This window comes from Peromyscus maniculatus, chromosome 9 (genome assembly GCF_049852395.1).
Source record: "Peromyscus maniculatus bairdii isolate BWxNUB_F1_BW_parent chromosome 9, HU_Pman_BW_mat_3.1, whole genome shotgun sequence".
Taxonomy (NCBI): domain Eukaryota; kingdom Metazoa; phylum Chordata; class Mammalia; order Rodentia; family Cricetidae; genus Peromyscus; species Peromyscus maniculatus.
This window is the reverse complement of record NC_134860.1, coordinates 45411575-45427363: the sequence shown is the minus strand read 5'-3', so window position 1 is coordinate 45427363 and position 15789 is coordinate 45411575. Positions and strand designations below refer to the sequence as shown.

The following is a 15789-nucleotide window of genomic DNA, read 5'->3' as shown; positions in this document are numbered from 1 at the left end:
TGTGCACTGTAAATATATGTCGTTCCCATTGGTTAATAAATAAGCTGCTTTGCCCTATGGCAAGGCATCTTAAAAGTAGGCAGAAAATCCAAGGAGACAGGAAAGAGAAAGGCGGAGTCTGAGAGACTGAGCCGCCCAAGATGACAGAGCTAGCTAGCAAAAAACTTAAGCCATTGGCCATACAGTTTGTAAATAATATTAAGCCTTCTAATGTTTATTTTATAAGCAGCTGGGGGACCACAGGGCCAAGCAGGACCAGAAAAACCTTCCAGCTACACAGTGGTTCAAGTGCTCTTAAAGCAGTGCTCTCAACCTGTGGGTTACGACTCCTTTAGGGTTAAACGACCCTTCCAAAGGGGTCACATATCAGATATTTACATTACAATTCATAACAGCAGCAAAATTATAGTTATGAAGTAGAAACAAAAATAATTTTATGGTTGGAGGTCACCACAATACAAGGAACTGTATTAAAGCAAGTTGAGACCCGCAAGATTAAGGCATACACCACCATGCTCCACTAGGAACCTTTTTTTTCCCTAAGCATTGGTGTTTTGTCTATATTCATGCCTTCGTGACGATGTTAGATCCCCTGGAACTGTAGTTACAGACAGTGTGAGCTACCATGTGGGTGCTGGGAATTAAACCTACATCTTCTAGAATAGCAGTCAGTGATCTTAACCACTGAGCCATCTCTCCAGCCTGGAACCATCCTTAATGCACACTATTATTTTTTTAAATAGATATGGTCTTACTAGGTAGCTCAAGCTGGCCTCATACTCCCAAATACATAATTGAAGGTGTAAATCACCACACTCAGTTACATTATACTTTTAGAAGTAAAAACAGAAATAAAAATTGTCTTCTTGCACAGAGGAAAACTGAAGCAATATCGTCATATACTATTAAATTTCAAATAAATAAAAGAAACTTGGAATTCTATTTTCTTCTTACTGGGATGTTCACTTATTCTCACATCTACTAACATTTTCTTCAAACTAAGCCTTAAAAAATGAAAGTGATACACACACACACCCTACTTTTAAATGTTTTCTGTACTTGAACAAAATTACCTAAGCTGGATGACTTAAAAGAACAACTGGAAGCTAGGCAGTGGTGGCGCACGCCTTTAATCCCAGTTCTCAGGAGGCAGAGGCAAGCGGATCTCTGAATTCAAGGCCAGCCTGGTCTACAGGGCATATTCCAGAACAAAGAAACCCTGTATCCAAAAAAAAAAAAAACCAATTGGGGGGAAATTATCGAAACACAAGACTAAGCAAACTAAAAGTGGTTCTCACCCCCATTCATATACAGTCACCAAAAACACAAGCCAACAGACACATCCAAGAAAACAAGACTATGTATATCCAACAACAGGTAGTTCTCAACCTAGGAACTTAAAATTCCTTAACTATAAAACAACGAAATGGGACTAAGTGAATCCAACTTTAAAAGAAGCACATGTTCATGAGTTAGCCCATAAGCATGCTATTCAATGGACAAGAATAGCTGTAAGGTCACACTGAGCAAGCAAGTTTATTACATCTTGGTAAAATAATCTGTAATCTCATCACTGAGCCTCAGAACAGACCACCATTATACCATGTTTCCTGTCCTTTAAGCCTATAATACCTAATTTTATGTTGCCTTTTTTTAAGCCAAATGCATTTTTTTTAGAAAAATGGTTCATTTATAGGCAGTATGCAATAGTGATAAGCAATTATCTATTACTGGTAGTCAAAATGTCCAAAAGCAATACTCAGCAAAAGGAACATTACTAGAGCTATCACAGTGCCTGGTTTCAGTTTAAACTACAGAGCCCCAGTAACAAATACAGCATGGCACTGACATAAAGATAACCCCAGAGCTGGTTTAAGGACTCAGAAACAAACCCAAGCATGTATGGCCAACCGACAACAAAGGTGCAAAACACGCGAGAGAAAGGCAGCCTCTTTCTGTGCTGGGAAAACCAGGCATCCACACGGAGAAGACTGAGACTAGAGCCGTCTCTCTCACCTACCTGAAAATCCACCGAAAGCAAGTCAAGAGTGTTGCTGGAGGGCTTCTCTCCAGGTTCCAAGACCCGCAGTCCCACAATCCACTTATAAAATAATCACTCAGACACTTATATCACTTATAAACTGTATGGCCGTGGCAGGCTTCTTGCTAACTGTTCTTATAGCTTAAATTAATCCATTTCCATAAATCTATACCTTGCCACATGGCTGGTGGCTTACCGGCATCTTCACATGCTGCTGGTCATGGCGGCGGCTACAGTGTCTCTCCGCCTCAGCCTTCTGCTTCCCACAATTCTCCTCTCTCCTTGTCCCACCTACTTCTTGCCTGGCCACTGGCCAATCAGTGTTTTATTTATTGACCAATCAGAGCAATTTGACATACAGACCATCCCACAGCACAAGAGCCTGTAACCCTGAAACTGCCAGCAGAGAAGACGTTAAGATAGAGGCACAGGCAATGACTAGACATTATCCTCACAGCTCAGGAAGGACTAGTAAATGACAGATGAGATTGCACCAAACAAACCAATTCTACACTGAGAAGGAAAGAGTGAAAAAGTCAGCTAAAAAACAAGGAAATCTCTACAGACTACTCATTCGACAGAGAATTAATATCCAGGACTTAATTAATAACTTTGAAAAAAAAAAAACTTAAACCAAAAGATCGTGGTGGGGGTAGTAATGTATACTGTTAGAAATGTTGTACAACCACTTTGGAAATCTGTATGAGGGACTATGGTGATATTTTATTTGTACTGAAATGTGATTTTAATTTTATGTTAATAAATAAAGTTGCCCTGGGGTCAGAGCTATTAGAGCCATAGCAAGAGCGTGGTGGTTAGAAGAGCTAGGTAGATTTCTGTGTGTTCAGGGATACAGCCAGTATTGGAGACATACGCCTTTAAGACCTGGAGGGCGGTACTTACAGGCAGTGATGAGGCAGTCATGTGGTTGGGTTTACAACCAATGAGAAGGCAGAATAGAAAGACTATTTAAACACAGACAAACAGGAAGTAGCTCTCTCTGGGGAAGTTAGGAGCACTGCAGGAGGTAAGATTTTATCTCTGAGCTCTGACCTCTCGGCTTTCTCTTTTACATTGGCTCTGTGTTTCTTATTTTAAAAAGACGATTGGTTACATCTACAAGGGACTCTAAAAATCGAAAAATAAAACTATCATATGATCCTGCTATACCACTCCCTAAGTAAATATTAAAGGAATCAAAAACAGCATATAGTAAAGATGCTTACACATCCATGTTTATTGCAACAGCCAAGTTTATGGAATCAACTCAGGTGTCTATCAACTAAGAGAATGTAGTATATGCCAGTAGAGAATTCATTCAGCCACAAAGAAGAAAATCCTCTCATTTACAGGACACAGACAGAACTAGAGACAATCATGTTGGGGGAGGGGGGGGGCAGACAGAGACAAGCATCAGCGATTTTCTCCTATGTAGAATACAGGAAGAAACACATGAAAGTAGAAAGGGCACTCCAGGGAAGGACAGAGGGATGGACAGATGAGGTAACAGAGGCATGAATATGATCAAAATATGCTATATCCATGCATGAATACGTCACATTCATTAATATTGTGCAGGCTAGTGTTATGTAAAATTTGATAAACACTATAGAGTCATTATGGAAAAAAGAACCTCAACTGAGAAAACACCCCCACCAGATAGGCCTGTGGGCAAGCCCATCCCAGGGCTGTGAACATGCATGCAATCAAGAAGGCAGGCTAGACAAACCATGAGGAGCAAGCCAGTGGGCAGCACTCCTCCAGGGCCTCTCCACAATTCTTGCCTCCAGGCGCCTGAATTTCTGATCTGATTTCTCTGGATGATGGACTATAACCTATAAGATGGAATTGTCGGGTCCCAAAGAAACCTGGGACAAGTCTCACTCAGTACCTGCGGCTCCTCCCAGCACTTCTCACCCCACCCCTACCCTAAACCTCTCCTGCCCAGGTGGCTGGGCTTCACTTCCCTTCCCCCAGCCTCTGATTGCTGTGTAACTCAGCCATTTTGGCTACACGCCTTCTTGGTTCCCATGTGCTCTCTTGGCCTCTTGGTTCCTCTCTCTTCTCCCTCACTCTCCTTCCTCTCTCTCTTCTCATAGCCTGGTTCAGACTGCTGGCCATGTTCAATCTGCACCCTTCCAGATGCCTCTGGCTGTTTGTTCTCTCCATAATATCTACAATAAAAAAAACTTCCTCATCCATACCTGGGAGAGGTCATGTCCTCATTTTCATTCAAAACACACAGAGTTTAGTCATGATATTTTATTACAGCAATAGAAACCCTAACTAAAACAAATACTAACAAAAAGCAGTCAATATAAAGAAGCGACTAAACAAATATGAATTGGAATTTCTGCAAAATAAAAGTAAAAAGCAATCAAAAATTTAAAACTAATAAATGACAAAAATAGGTTAGAGGGCCTAGGTATGGTGGTGCATGCCTATCACACCAACACTTGGAGGGCTAATGCAGGAGGATAGGGAATTTGAGGGCAGCCTGGACTAGAGAGAGATACTGTCTCAAAGGACATCCATTAACAGGCCTTCAGTTAGATTAGAGGAGAAACTCAAGCCAATACAGACACAAGACACAAGTACTGGAGTGTAACCACTTACAAAGCAAGGTAACTTTGTAAATTAAGGAGCCCAAAATAACTGTTTGTATTTTGCAAGAGTCCAGAAATGAAAAAAAAAATCACTTTACATAGACACACAAAGAGTAAAGGTCAGTACTAATTTCTTTTCATAATTAAAGGAAAAAACAACTAACCCGGGAGCACTCATTTAACTCCAGTGCTCAAGGCACAGACAGGCTCGTCTCTGTGAGTTCAAGGCCTACCTGATCTACATATGAGTTTTAGATCATCTAGGACTACACTGTGAGACCCTGTCTCACAAAACTTAACTAACTCAAGGAAACCCAAATAGATTGCCGAAAGTTATTTCAAATCAGTAGAGCAAAGACAAGATCATTTACATCAAACAAAAACATCCAGAGCCAGTGAGATGTCTTCACCAGGACCGAAGCCTGCTGCTGTCTCTGGTGGTTCAGTGAGACGCGTCCCTGACGGGCTCACATATCTGGGGTACTGCTGAAGGGTAGGAACCCAGGGCCGTGCCAGATAGAGGAAGGCCAGCGCTAGAGGGCCGCGCCAGCTTCCCGCTCCTGCCGCTGCACCTCCCTCCACAGTCCCCTCCACCTTTCCTCCCCTAACTTGTTTTTTGTCGAGGTGTTTTATCCATACAAAAGTAACTGGCAACCACCCAAGCCTGCCAACATGAAGTCTGACCCCTGGACCCTCCGGTGGAAAGCCAGATAATTCCAGGAGGTTGTGTTCTGAACTCTGCTCATACACTGTGGCAGATGGGTACCCACACACATACACCATCATAAACACACACCATAATGTTTTATATAAATAATCCAAAGTTTTATTCATAGAAAACAAAGTACTTAAAACCTGAAAAATAGTGAATTCCCTTTATACAAGCTAAAGGTTTACAAATCCACTATATTTGTCAGTAAGATCTTAAAAACAAGCTTGATATAAATAAATTTGCAAAAGATAAACAATATGAGCTGGAGAGATGGCTTAGCAATTAAGAGCACTGACTGCTCTTTCAGAGGACCCAGGTTCAATTCCCATCACCCACATGGCAGCTCACAACTGTCTGTAACTCCAAGATCTGACACCCTCACACAGACATACATGTAGGCAAAACATCAATGCAAATAAAAAATAAATTATTTTTTAAAAAGAGATAAATAACACAAAAGAAAATAAAGACAAAGTATTAACCTTTCCTGAAATGACCATCAAAATGCAAAATTTCACCTAAAATCATATTCTAGTCAAATCACCATGCTGGTCAGGTTGTTAACTTGACTTAAACCTAGACATGTCTGGCAAGAGGGAATCTCCACTGAGGAGAAAATGCCTCCACCAGACTGGCTTGTAGACATTTTTTTTCTTCTTTTTTCTCCCCCTCTTGGTTTCTGCCATAGGGTTTCAGGCTGATGCCACCATGCTCACCCACATGTATTTTCAAAGCAACCTCGGTAACATTAAAGATACACAAACTGAAATACTGTAAAATCTCTTTTCAGTTAGGCAACCAGGACAAGAGAGTAATAGATTACTAAGAAAACCAAGAAACTGCGACAGGAGTACAAGGTCAGTGCCTTGAGAATGGAAACCACTTCACCAGTGCAGTAACACTTTAAACAATGGGCTTAGTCCATGCTAGATCTCATGAAACCATCGGAAATTACATTTGGAAATTACATCGGAAAAATACATGTATACACACACACACACACACACACACACACACACACACACACACACAGAGTAAGTACAAAAATAGTGCATCCTCTTCAACAGAGAAAATTCCTTTCTTGGTGGTTTATGCTATGGACACACACTCTCAGACGGGCACACTCGAGGGTGCTCACGGATTCTTGTTTCTAAAACCTTACTATCTAATCTGTAGTCTAAACTTTAATTTTGACTTTAATGTCACTCCACAAGCAAATTCCTAACCATCCGTTTAAGGGAAAGCAGAGATGGAAAGCCTACACAAGTGGGGGGGGGGGGGGGTACGGGACGGGGCACGAAAGGAGAGCAGAGAGCAGCACTGTGGGAGAGCTGAGAGCTTACTCAGTCCAGCACTCACCAGCTGGACACAAAGGAACCGGTCCTCACAGCACTGACTCAGGCAGCAAGCACTGACAAATTAAGAAAACCACAGCAAACACAGGCCTGGTCTGAGAGGCTTACAAATCTTTTACATTTCCTATGGGCGTTGGGTTTGATATTTCAAAGAATATAACTATCCTCACTTCCTCACTTTTTTTAATGAATCCTACATAATCAATAAAGCAAAACACAGATACAATCCTTAAAACAACCCTATTTTGTAGGAAACTACTGAGGAATCTAGTAAACAAACACATCTTAGCCCTGAAAAACTGGAACCTTGACACAATGCAGAGCTGGCAGAAAAAGAAACAATCACATAAAGAAGAATTACAAAGTCAACTTCAGGAACAAAACGGAGGCAGCATAGAAACTTTCTAAGAAATAGGCAGAAACATTCTCATAATCTTGATCTTAATACAATCTCAGGATACAATGTATAAATCACTGAGGAAAATAATGATAAATTAAAACTAAACTAGTTTTAATACAGTCAACATAAAAAATGACAACAAACCATAATGTAGCAGAAGTTATTTGTAATACATAACTGACTGTGAATGAGTATTCAGGTCATACGAATAACTCCTAGCAGCCAAAAAGAAAGATATATAACCCAACAGAAAAATCAACAGCCATGTGTTAAGAAAAGGAGACAAGAATGTCCAGCAACACACAGAAAGCTACACACAGGCACAATGAATGATGCAGCTGCTTTCTAAAGTCAGCACTGGGGGCAAACAGGGAGGTCCTGAGTTCAAGGTCAGTCTGGGCAACCTGTCTCAGAAAAAAACAACAATCAAACAAAAATCTGTGTGGCAAAAAATAAGTACCATGACTACAAAGTTTGAATGGAAAAGGGAAGTTTCAAATAAATTCATACAAAAAGAGTCCTGCTTACAGAGTTCAAAAGGAACAAAACAAACAAAAAAATGGCTTAGGGACAAAATATACATGCAAGTTTGAAAAAAAGCAAAGAGCAATGAGTTCGAGGTGACTGTTGTAGTTGGCCATGGCCAGGTGGCACTAACCAGCAAGGTGACTCAAAGCAAAGCTCTTCAGACTGCCTAACACTGTCCCTAACGCAGACACATGAATGCACGTAATTAAGAACTGGAAGGTAAAGAACTTAACAGAAAACCTTAGCGTTAATAAGGCCTAAGACCTGCAAGTTTCCTTTCAAATTCTAGCTTATTACTGTTTACTTGGCAACTCAGCTGGTTCCTGTGTAACAATAAAGAATTGTCCCACATTTTTCAATGAGCATGTAACATAACAATGTGTCCTAATAAACAATGTACTCACTGAATCTCAAAAAATTACTGATAATTACAAATTTACTCAGATCAAAACAAAGAAATGGATGGAGGCTGTAACTCAATGATAGAGCACTTTCCCAAGCTTACATAAGTCCCTAGATTCAATCACCAGCACCCCCTCTGAAAAAAGAAAAGGAAAACAGTAAAATAAAGAAATGTGGGCAAAGGGCATTCTCCTTAGCAGTAGGGACTGCTAAGACCCTAGAGCTACTATGATGTTTACTCAAAATGGTGCTGTCTTGGCCTCTCCCTGAAGGCACTAGCGTGTCTCTCTTTTGCAGAAATATATGACTAATGTCTGCCAAAAGCTAAATGTAGGAAAATAAATCAAGACCTTTTGAAGGGCTGGAAAACTCCAGGATTTTGAATTCCTCACTATCAACATTTTCATTCATTTAAAGAAACCAATATTACAAGTTTTAGACATTCAGGTGGTGGTACATGAGGCAGGCAGAACTCTCTAAGTTCAAAGCCAGCCTGGGCTACAGAGTGAGTTTTGGGATCTAAAGCTACACAGAGAAACCCTGTCTCAAAAAACCAAAAGGGGGGGGGGGGGGAGCAGCTAAAGAGATGGCTCTGTGGTTAAGAGCACTGGCTCTTAACCAGAGGACCTGGGTTCAATTCCCAGAAACCACATGGCAGCTTACAACTGTATATAAAACTCTAGTTCCAGGGGATCTGACACCTCCACACCAATGTACATAAAATAAATTTTAAAAAAAGTTAGAAACAATGAAGTTATAGACAATGCTTTTAGAATACAATCTATGGAAAGAAAATCAGAAGACCCCCTATTCTAAGAAAATTGATTATTCTAAATAAAAAGATATACATATAAATTAATGTTAAATGCTTTGAGTACAAATATTTAATGTGTCATGGTTTGGTTTGGGATATTTTTTCAAGACAGGATCTCGTTACATAGCTCTGGCTGTCCTCGAACTCACTATATAGACCAGGCTGGCCTTGAACTCACAGAAATCCACCTGCCTGTTCCCCACACCACTCAAGTGCTGGAATTAAAGGCACATATCACTTCACCTGACTAAAGTACCTATGTATTTTAAGTCCTTCTTTTAACCAATTTTTTTAAATTAACCAATAGTCTTAATTATATGGAGTGGGTAACTCAATCTCTACCACAGTGTAACATTATTTATTCCCTCTACCAAAAGGTTCCAGAGTCTCCCTGCCACTCCTTTCTGTTCTCTGAAAGTTCTTAGGAACTGTCTAAGAAACAAACTAAAAGCCACAGGATCCAGAAGGCAGTATCCACAAAAGACAGGAGCTGCAGGACGCAGGCTTAATTAACTCATTTGACCAATTCTTTCTTAGCACCTATCATGAGCCAGGCAATGCCTTAAATACTTAGGTTAAACAAAGAAGTGTGAGTTGTAACTGCATGTATTCATAATCCCATACTGGGAAGGAGAAGGCAGAAAGGTTGAAAATTCAAACCAACCTGGGTTACATAGCCTGGACTACCTAGCAAGTTCAAGGACAGACAGCCTCAGCTATATGAGAAGACTCTCTCTCAAAACAAATACATAAATAAAGAAGCAAAACAAATAAAATGCCTGTTCTCTTAAAAGTTGTATTATAGTATGTGTGTGAGTATAGAAGAAATAATAAACCCAATTAACAGGAATATTATCAGGTATGCTAAAAGGCACAAGTGCTAAAAGAGAAAATGGAGCATGGTACAGAGACTAGAACACAGTAGAGACTAGAAGGAGAGGTATAGTTCTAAACAAAACAGGCATAAAAATGACCCCTGAATAACAATGCTTTACCGGGGAAGTGATAGAAGAAGGGTAACAAACAACCTGGGTGGGGTCTAAACTGAGGCCAGGAGAGCTAGAGAGAACATGCCCAGATTGTGTATGGCCTTCCAGGCTGTAAGGACTACTTCTGAGAAGCGGTATGATCTGGCTGCTGTGGTGTACGCAATCTTGATTAGTCTTAACAATAAAAACCTGGAGTCAGATATCAAGAGTGAAAGCTGAAAGATCAGAGAAGGAGAGCAGCCAGCCACCAGGGACTTATCTCTATGAACTCTCAGACCGAAGAGGGGCTCCAGTCTCTACTACTGAATGGAGGCGGAGATCCTGTCTCCACCTCCCTACTGCTGGGATTCTCTTTTAGACTGGTTCAATCTTGTGTAGCCCAGGGTGGCCTTAAACTCCACAATTTCCTGCTTACTCCTCCCAAGTGCTGGGATTAAAGGCACATGCCACCACTGCCTGGCCTCTCTGGTTAACTAGTGGCTAGCTCTGATCTCCAGGTGAGCTTTATTTGTCAGACACAAACGATCACACAACAGTAGGGAGTCAGGACTGAAGCAAGGAGACCATGAGGAGGACAACTTCACGTATCTAAGCAAGAGTGGGAGTGCCTTGGACCAGGCCGTTAGCAGTGCCAAGTGTTTGGATTCTCATCATGTTATTAGGACAAGAAAAATCAGAGAGTGTCAACCATCAAACAGGTAAGTCAGAAATAACTCCAACCATTTTGCCAGACTGTAGGGTGGATGGCATCAGCTATAAGTGGGTTCAGCAGCATCAGAAGAAGTGGGTGGAGGAGAAACAGGGAAGCTTAGTTTGAGTGGAAAGCCCTAACATTGTCTCAAGTGCAGAGGGAAACCAGACTAGACATTTAAGTAGATATTTGAGCCATGACACTGGATGAAACTGCCAGAAGAATATAAAGAGAAAGTGAATCAAGGATTGAGCACATCAACTTTTACAGGATGACCAATAAAGAAAAAGAGCCAGTTAGTGAGGATGGAACCCAATATGCAGAGAATCCTGGAAGAAAAAGGAGTACAAACAATTGCTACAATTAGTAACAAATCACTTTGCTGAAAGCCGACTTAAAGAGTTCAAAGTTCTCAGTCCCCTGTAGTAGTTAAGATGATAGAGTAGTTAAGATGATAGAGAGCTAGGTACCTAGGTGAACAATACACCCCTCGCCTACCAAAGGGAGGACTGGAGGGGGGAGGGGGGAAATGTCATGTAGAGTAGCAGAACACAACTTTTTAAAGAGCTTTTCCTGGGAATGTTGTATTTCCCATCGGAATCTCTACCAAAAAAAAAAATTTTATTGAAAGTTTGTCTTGCTTCTCTGTCTATAAAAGCAAATAAAAGCCCACAGGAGTCAGGTGTACTGCTCAAGAGGCAGCTGTAGACAGAGATCTCTGTGAGCTGAAGGCCAGTCAAGGCTATAGAGTGAGCCCCTTTCTTTTTTCTTTATTTTAGCCTTTGTTCTCTTACCTTATTATATGGACCTACATGTACACTGTTGTACATAAAGAGAAATTATAGGCTAGACTCCACTTACAAGAGACAACATTCAGCTATTCCTAACTGAGATTGTGTGACCTTGATTACTAGTATACATTCCACTTTCTATCCACTTTCCTGCAAATTTTTTGACCTAATTTTTCCCTAGAGCTAGGTAGTATTCTGTTTTATATACAGACCTAATTTTCATTATCCACTCATCTGCTGATGGACAACTAGGTTGATTCCAATCCTTTGCTACAGTGTACTACAGTGTACTACATGGGAGTACAAATGTCTCTATGGTAGAGTAGAGACCAGACCCTTTCTTTTAAAGATGGGTGAGGAGATTGTTTAAATTTTTAGTAAAGCTTTTTAGTTAAATGCTAAAGCTCAAGCGAGGCACCTTTAATCCCAGCACTCAGGAGGTAGAGCCAGGCGGATCTCTGTGAGTTAGAGGCCAGCCTGGTCTACAGAGTAAGATCCAGGACAGGCTCCAAAACTACAGAGAAACCCTGTCTTGAAAAACAACAACAAAAAAGCTAAAGCTTGAACCTTTATTTTTATTTTGGAACCAAGGTCTTCACTATGTGACCTTAGCTGTCCTGGAACTGACAGAGACCCACTTGCCTCTGGCTCAGGAGTACTGTACTGGGTTTAAAGCACCATTGCGCCCAACAGTATTTTTTGGGTTTTTTTGGTCCCCCTGCCCCCAGCTAAGGACCGAACCCAGGGCCTTGCACTTGCCTAGCGCTCTACCACTGAGCTAAATCCCAAGTATTTTTTAGAAGTCCAAAGGCTTAAAAACAATTTAACACTGTCACTTCTTTCAAAGACACTGTAAACACCAATTCCTTCACCTGACAAACACTTGTAAAACATTACTTTCCTCTTCTAGACTTTTAGAGACAGCTTTAAGTTAAACTCTTTGGTTCATGGCACCTTGTTTTTCTCCTTAAATTCCTATTTACAGGAAAAATACAGTTCATATTCTTAGACCAATTTCCCCCAGCCACTTACACATAAACTACATCTTTTTTTATCAGGACACCCCAAACTATGTTCCTAAAAATGGAAGCAGCATGAAATGAAATGCAGTCTGTTTATGAATACGAGGTAGTCCCTGTCTCCTCTAGACAGTGGCTTCTAGTCTCTATGGACACTCAGGATTTGCCTTCAGAGTACTCTGAGACCCCACACAAGCACCCAAAGGTACTCTCCAACACCTGAATGTTATGTAAAGCTTTTTCCCTGCATTTTCTAAACCAAACTCTCCTGGAACCATTAAGTTCGCTAAATTTTAACTTTTACGAAGTATTGAAAATCTTTTTAATTAAAATTTTGCTATAAAAAAAGCACACAAATAGCAATACATATCCCAGGGCTAGAGGTGTCCCTCTAAAGCACAGTGTTGGTTGGGCATTCTCAAGATTCTTGGTTCATCCCAATGTGCCCCTCCCTGGAAAAACAATACATCCTCCAAATAGTTCAAGTAAAATTCCAGCTAAAAACTGACCAACAACCAATCTTAACATGGTCCTTTACAAGTTAAGCCTCAGAAGCCGGGCGTTGGTGGCGCACGCCTTTAATCCCAGCACTCGGGAGGCAGAGCCAGGCGGATCTCTGTGAGTTCGAGGCCAGCCTGGGCTACCAAGTGAGCTCCAGGAAAGGCACAAAGCTACACAGAGAAACCCTGTCTCGAAAAACCAAAAAAAAAAAAAAAAAACAAGTTAAGCCTCAGAACAAGAACTGTCTAGTCTTTAGTTATAAACGTAACAAAAGAAAATGAAAACTTAGAAACTAGCAAGCCTGTGAGCTGCTTGAGGTGAGAGGATTTTGGATAGATTTATTGGATTCTGTTTGTTTAAGGGGAAACTACCCAACAGACTGCTAATACTTAGGGAGGACACAGAAATATCCCAATGCAATAAAAAAAAAAAAAAACCTAATGCCTCTTCATAATGCTGACTATGAATCAAGAAAAGGATAAACTGAGTAGCCTTTATGATATTGAAGTTTTTAATACATTTGAGGAATTTTTTCCAATAGGTCCTGTTATATTTTAAGTTTCAGTCAGTGTGTGTCTCAGTAAAGTAGAACACCTTATTCTCTAAACGCACCTGATAATTAAGACACTTATGTCTACTGAGGGCTACAAAATTAAAAGAGACATTTCGAACTCAAGGTAGGCATGAGAAAGAAACCTACATAATTAAGCCCAGCTATTTCTTGTACGGTCCGGAAAAGGAATGGGGGAGGGGCTGATTTATCCAGCAATATGTCAAATATGAACGGCCACTGCGGGACATACAAAATACAGGTCAGCGGGAGTGCCCCAGCTCAGCTCATGGGAAGGAAGATTAGTTCAAGTCTCAAGCCACACCGGGGCCGCTGTTGCATTGCTCATTAATGCGGGCAAAAACTCAAATCACCCTAAGTCACCTGCTACACATCGCAGTGTTTACTTCACCTTTGGGGTGCTCGTCTTCACCTGGGTAAGGGGTGTACATTTCTCAGAACACCCTACAACTCAGAACTGTTCAGCAGTAAGCTTCTGGAGCTATGTTTAAGCTGCTCCGGAATCCGTGTCTAGCAAAGGCCCCTGCTGTTAGAACCCCGGTTTCCTCCTCCACCCCCAGGAGGACCGGCTGACACTATAACCAGCCCACTTTTTAACCTCATCGAGGTGCACGCCGGACAAAGGAGAGGACGCTGCTCCCTTCGCGTCCCGGTCTCGGGTGGCCGGACTCTGCTCCCCCACTCCCGAACGGGACCAGATCCCGGACACCCCCAAATCCCATTGTTGGGCACGGAGGCGGACACACCCCTGGGAGGGAGGGAGGGAGAACTTCGCGGATTTCCCCGAACTCTGCGCACCGGGCGGTGGGAGGGGCCGCGCTCCGGGACCAGCGAGAGGCGAGCGGCTCCAGCATGGCGCACGCGTGGCCCAGCCGCGGTCCAGGGCGCCCCGGGCCAGGCGCTGCCTCCGTCCGCCCTCCTCGGAGCCTTAATCCACCCTCCCTCCCGGGGGCCCGCGGGCCGGGCTAAAAATAGGCTCCACGGTCACCCCGCGGCCCGAGCGGGCCGACCTCGCCCTCGGGAGCCGGCCCCGGAGCTCCGGCCACCGGCGAGAGCAAGGGTCGGGCCTGGCGGCCCGGCAGAAGCCGAGGCGGCGCCCCGGAGCCGGAACCCGCAGGCGGATCCTCAGAGCGGGCCAGCGGCGGCGCGGCCTGGGCGGACGCTGCAGACTGCGACCCCCGGGGCCGAGGCCTACCCGGAGAACGCGCCCCGCGCCCGAGCGCACGGAAGCCGCCGCCCCCCGACCCCACCCCACCCCCGGAGGCCCCGCTCCTCACCCTGGTGCGCAGCCGGGAACCAGGCCGGGACGACGCGGCGGCGCGGGCTCCACAGCCGGCTCGGCGCGCTCGCTCCCAGGCCCCCGCCGCAGTAGCTCAGGTGCCGTCGCGCCGCCCCGCAGGAAACGGGCGGCTTCGGGGCGGGGCGGCTCCGCACGTCCGGGCGTCGCGGCCAGAGGGGCCCGGAGACCGGCCCCTTAAAGGGACAGGCCCGCGCGCCCGGCGGCCTCCAGATGCCCCCGCGGCCCTGCGGGGACGTCACCCCCTCAGCCTGGAGGTCTCTATGGAGTCCCTTCAGCGACTCAACTCGACTCTGACTCCCAGCCCCCATCCCGCGGCCTTGGTCTCACGTGACCCTCGCACCAGAGTACCACTTGGCACCGGACACCGGATAATTCCTCTGAACCATACTCAAAGTTGCTGGACATCACACACACACACACGCAGCAGATATTCCTCTGAAATTTAAAAGCAAAAAAACAAAAACGAGCTCCCTTTGCTGAGTAGCTAGAGTTCTCTCTGAATTCTGGGAGCCATCCTAGCTACACAAACCGAGAGAGATTAAACACCGACCTAAATAAATTGTGCAAATACTATGAGGCTGCAGTGTCTGCTGGCTGGTGGCCATTCCTTAAACCAGGGTAAATAATGAGAAACGGCAGCGCAAAGAGGGATTGGCCCCAATCCCTTGCTTCTCTTTGCTCTCCGCTGCGAGGATGCAAGCGGTTTATCCGGTGTTAATTTTTTTAGTGATTAATTTGTATTATTCTCTCAAAGAATGCCGGTCACTGCCCAGAACGCAGTTTCAAAATACTCAAAGCTCTTCTCAAAAGTTACCCCGCTTCAGGAGTGCGGGTAGAGATACAGGACTCGCTGTCACCCACATCCTGACTAGGGACATCCTTTAAGGATTTGAGCTGCAGATAGGTCTTAACATTAACAGAATGGCTGTTACAAGAATACTGTGCACCTGGATTCAGATGATTTCTGGCCCAGCTCTCCAGAGCACCTCCAAAGCAGAAATGGAAACTGAAGCAGATGCCCCAGCAGCCTGAGGAGGTGTTGAGAATTCTGCCAGCAACTAGTCACCAC

General features: G+C 43.6%; 1 protein-coding gene across 17 annotated transcripts in view; it reads right to left on the bottom strand.

Moving 5' to 3' along the window:
* Positions 1–15019, bottom strand: part of Ktn1 (kinectin 1) — a 97327-nt gene extending 82308 nt beyond the window's left edge. For 8 of the 17 annotated variants that reach the window (XM_076544870.1, XM_076544873.1, XM_076544877.1 and 5 more), the window contains exon 1: positions 14698–15019. The gene's annotated coding sequence lies outside the window, so the exon portion shown is untranslated. The remainder of the gene's footprint in view (positions 1–14697) is intronic. The other 9 variants (XM_076544871.1, XM_076544876.1, XM_076544878.1 and 6 more) reach the window with 2 other exon arrangements.
* Positions 15020–15789: the final 770 nt, after the last annotated feature.